The sequence below is a fragment of the Nelumbo nucifera genome, chromosome 2 (assembly GCF_055504915.1).
Source record: "Nelumbo nucifera cultivar China Antique chromosome 2, China Antique-T2T, whole genome shotgun sequence".
NCBI classification, from domain to species: Eukaryota; Viridiplantae; Streptophyta; class Magnoliopsida; order Proteales; family Nelumbonaceae; genus Nelumbo; species Nelumbo nucifera.
Genome location: NC_142650.1, coordinates 103,655,052 through 103,660,163, shown reverse-complemented (window position 1 = coordinate 103,660,163; position 5,112 = coordinate 103,655,052). Strand labels below are relative to the sequence as shown.

The 5,112-nt window shown below is 42.9% G+C and overlaps 1 non-coding gene across 1 annotated transcript; it reads right to left on the bottom strand.

Annotated features, from left to right (window-relative positions):
- Positions 1-1,149: 1,149 nt before the first annotated feature.
- TRNAS-UGA (transfer RNA serine (anticodon UGA)) lies at positions 1,150-1,231 on the bottom strand. Its single transcript has one exon. It is a non-coding gene; the product is annotated as a tRNA-Ser (tRNA).
- Positions 1,232-5,112: the final 3,881 nt, after the last annotated feature.

Sequence of the window (5,112 nt, the reverse complement as noted above, 5' to 3'; positions counted from 1 at the left end):
TTTGATGAATTCTGTTCAGAAGAACAAAATAAATTAAAGAAATAAAATAAATAAGCTTACCCTAAAAAATATAATTCACAAGAAATTGTTCCCTTGTTTTTGTACCAAACAATAAGAGTCACACAAGATGGGTTCTATCATCTCTTATTTTCCAATTATAAACAATTAAAAGTGACACTATCGCATTGTGATAGTGGGAATGGTAATGACCACAGAAATTGTTCTGTTAACATTTTTTGGATGGTGAAGTTACCCTAAAAAGGAAAACCTCAGCCTCTTATTTCATGGAAGTAGTTATAATTGGGCAATAGATTTACTCACGGGTCAATTTTACACTGTTTTGAGCATGGTTTTAAAAAATGAATCGGAAATGGAATCGTTTTGGCCATCGAAAAAACGGCCAAAAATTATTGAACGGGTTGACAGGCCGATGGTTCAATCGCCTGGAACAATGAATTATTGACCGATTTAACGATTTTTTGCCAAAAATCAAATTTAGGATAAAACGGAACCAATTGTCTAGACGATTCCCAGACTAAATGGTCCAACCATCCAAATCAATGGTGGTTTGAAAACCATGGTCTTGAGTGTGGACTTGGGATGAGTATATTAAAATTTTGGCAAAGATCAAACCTCAGCTTGGCCCATGAACAGGTCCATTGGGCAGCTTACCCGTTTTATAGGAATGTATATCTTATAGAAGTGAGCTTTCCTGGCCTTTGTCCAAATGATCTTCTTCTTCTCGTGCTCTTTTTACCTTAATTAGTGTAAGATCATGTATTAATATAAGTATAATTCATATATAATATATGGTATTTGAATTTAATTTTTTTATTTACACAAAAACCAAAAGAATATAAATGTAAATATTTGATTATAAATAGATCAAATGTCAAATCAAATATTGAAGTTTTGGAGAATTCTCTCTCATGTAACAAAATCAATCGCTTTCTTGAGACATCTATTCCAAAGGATTTTGATTTAATTCGATGCAAACTTTTGTTAAGAACCATGCAAAAAAATTCAACCAAGTGTCGGCAGAAGCCCCTTCCTTCAAAATGCAATCAAATGGTTAAAAAGGTATCAATAAAGCCGAATAAGCCTACTAGTCTATTAGAGATTCAGAGTATTTAAAAACAAAATTCGAGACGTCGACAGCAGGGTTCGAACCTGCGCGGGCGAAGCCCAACAGATTTCAAGTCTGTCTCCTTAACCACTCGGACATATCGACGTGATGTCTTAAAGTCGTTAATACAATATTCACATTCTCAATAATACTAATTGCCAATATGTAATAGATAAAAGATCCAAAGGGAAAGATATAATACGGGAAAAGTATTGGTTATAATACGGGAAAAGTTTTAACCAATCAAAGCACTCGTGTGAATTCTGATGAATACCACTGATTGGTCACCTATGACATCGGTTGATTGGATGTAAGTTTTTTCAGTATTATAGCTAAATTCCTTATAAAATAGCATATCAAGGATCCTAAGGCTCAACTTGGAAGCAGTATAAATATAAGTATGTATAATAAAAACTATTTACAAAATGCAAGGTTTTGCATTCCACATATTTGTTGTTCGAGTGGTTGTTAAGCTGGCCAAGGGTGCCACATGGTTGACTCCGTGGCTGCTTTTTTAGGACCACTTCAATATCATTATTCAAAACTGCGTAAAGGGTGGACGCGACCAAGGAGTGTTTCACACGAACAAGGAAGTGGACCTCATCCAATCAAAAGTTGGAGCAGAGTTAGTCAAGCACCACTGCCATCCCCCTCAAGGAGCATGAGCTCCACTAGACCGAGCATCATCGAGCTCCCCCAATGGCAACAAGGACTCAGAAGCACTCTGACCAAACAAGACTTGAAGCGGGTCAGTTGGAGCTAAGGCCTTATAGCAATATGGTCTCACAAGCACTCTGATGTATGATAACTAAGGAAAGTAATACATCGATCACAAAAAAGAAAAATTTGCTCAACAAAAAGGACTTTCATTAACAAAAAAAGAGTAATTACATTAACTACAACCCGACATGCCGAGCTGAATATAGAGGCCCTCGTAAAAGAAAAAAGGGGAGAGAGACAACACATCAATTCTCCATTGGGGGATCCTCGGCATGGTCCTGGGCATCGGCAATGACAGTATCTTTGCGAGGTGGCTCTTCGGTATCAAATAGGCCAATCCCCTGAACGACACCGACTATCTCCGGGAATTGACAAATCACTCGCCACTGACAAAGAGCGAATCCCTCCTGCCAAGAGTCAGTGGCGTAGTCATCCAGCTCATTCTGATGGACCTTCAAAGATTTATACTCGGCTACACCCTCCTCCTTCGCTCAAGCTACCTCCACTTCAGCCTCCTCGAGTCCCTTCTTCAGTAGTTTCCACGCTTCCTTGAAATCATGGGTGCAACCCTTCAGCTTGTGAATAGTTCCGTCCCTCTCTTAGACGTCGTGATTTAACTCAGCCAACTCCGCCTTTAGCTGGGCGTTCTCAATCTCTCGCAACTCATAAAATCTCTACAGCCCACGAAGGCGGTCGATAAAGCCGACGACTGAACAAACCAACTACAAGACACCAAACAATTACTACAAAAAAAGAAAAGACTAAGGGAGAACAAGTAGAGCCGAACTTACCGCCATGATTTGACGAAGAGTTGCACTCTCCAAGAAGTTGCTAGTGTGGCTGTTGGTGTCCTTCCTAATACCATGGAGCATTACACCCTAGGCAAGTTGCTCAACCACCCCCTCCGTCTCAAGGGTTTCCTCTAGCCGAATGAACCATTATGGCACGTACACACTGACCAAGCCCTCAGCTGAAGCATATTTTGGAGTATCCCCCCTCTACAACGAAGACCACCTGAGCTAAGTCATGGCCTCTTCAGAATCAACTACCATGACTTCTCCGTTGACCTCAGCCTCTTCGTTTTTCGAGGCGTTTACTCTGCTGAACGGCGTTGGAGCTCCGCAACCTTAGACTACGCACCTGAGGTCCTCGCCGCCTGTGCCTTCCTCGCGGCCCCGACCCACATACGCAAAGCTCTTTCCTTAGCACCAACCACGTCCAAATCTTCACAAATCACCACGAAGTCAAAACCAAGTAAAGACAGGTTCATCAAGAAAAGACCGTGCAATCCATGGGCCAGACTGAGATTGTTCAACCGAAGGGCACATCAGTCCAGCCAAGGTCAACAACCAAGATGGCGTTTACTCCCCGATGTGCACTCGCATTATCCTCCTCACAGTGGCTATCTCCTCCTCCAACAGCTTAGCTTGGGAAAGGTCCTTATCCTTGGTCCTCGGAATGGACAGGGTGAGGGAGAACGACAAACCTCCTTGGCACTTCACAAACAAGAAACTCTCTTTCCAATGTTTAATGAAAGAAGGAGCCTCAACGAGCACCTTGGTGTTTGGCCTGACCGATAGGTAGTAGTACCCCTGCTTGTGCTTCTTCAGGTGGAGAAAATATCTAAACATAGATAGGGTAGTCTCAATCTCCTTGAAAGCGCAATAGCGGAACAACCCAACTAGATACCGAAGTGAGTTTAGCATCGACTAAACAAGCAATACCTAATACCACCTCAGAATGGCCAATATCCCAGGATCTAAAAGAAATCTAAGGCCAACAACCAGGCTGTGGACGTACACATAAATCTCCTCGGGATGGGTCGAAGTAGCCCTCTCCCTGATCCAAAGACACCTCAGTTAATACTTGGGAATGCAATACACTTCCTGGATTTGAGCCAAGTCGGTCGGAGAAAGGCTACATAGAGCCAAGACAAACTGCTCCCCTAACCTCCTCCCGAGGGCTTACCCTTCTGACTCCACATTGGCTTTAGCAGCCTCGTCAACACCAATCTCCCGTGCACCAACATCTCGGACCTCGACATCGCCCCTATCATCGACCTTGGCTGTATTGGCGTTAGTCTTCAGTGCCCTAACCTCGGCTCCCTTGCACCGAGGACTACCCTCACTCTTATCCCTCGAAGTAAACCTAGTGAAAGGGAAGATAAGGAAGATGCAGTAGTGAAAGACATCTTACCGAAGAAAAAAGAAGCAAGACACCTAAAAATACCAAGCAAGGGATTAGCACAAGACGTTAGTCGAACTCCAAAGCGTAGATTCTCTCCAAATAACAAAGTGGAATGGCTCACCTACCCCCTACCAATGGTGCATATCAAGTCTGATCAATGGTGTAGGATTGCTGTCGCATTTCGCACGCACGTGACCTCGGGAAGACGAAATGATGTGTCTGCCAAACCGTGATGGAAACGGTATGAGCGTTGAACCACCCGGTCTTTCCACTAAGCTGGTTGGCTCCAAACTGAAGTTCCTCAGCCAACAACTTTAGAACTCTCCCGCCCGTCTGTGACCAAGCACCACATTCCTCAACTTCAGTACTGAGGGAGTAGTGTTCGGGTGGTTACTAAGCTAGCCAAGGGCGCCATGTAGTTGACTTTGTGGCCGCCTTCTTAGGACCATGTTAGCATCATCACCCAAAATTGCATAAAGGGTGAGCTTGACCAAGATGGAGTGTCCCACACGAACAAGGAAGCGAATTCCACCGGGGAAGAGGGAATCCCCTAATGACCTCAGCGGGCAATCTTGTCCTGATAACCGCAAAAGCCCTATTCGACCAGAACATGGATGTCCAGATATAAATAGGTGCGCCATGCTCAAGGTAAGGGGCTTTTGGACTCATAACCCAATCAAGCACCCATCTTGCATTTACCTTGCCTCTTTACCACTCACTAATTTGAGCGTTAAAGTGTCTATCCGAGGAATAACTCATCGAGCCTCTAACTCTTCCTGTGATTATAGACTTCAGTGTGTAACTTCGTCCTTCCACCTTAGCTTCATGTAGTTGGCAAAATTATCTAACTACAACCTCAAATCGAATAACATCAAATTTATATTTATACTCCTTCCAAACTGAGTCTAAAATACCATTGGATATACCCATTATTTCAAAGTTAAAATTAAACCTGACAAAAGTAAACCCAACCTTAGAAAAGCAAGTTGGGGTCCCCTATATAGGATCCCAAATTATAAGGCAAAATTATCTAATCCAATCCAAAAAAGAATTCAGATCGGATTGAGTTGGACCATGGG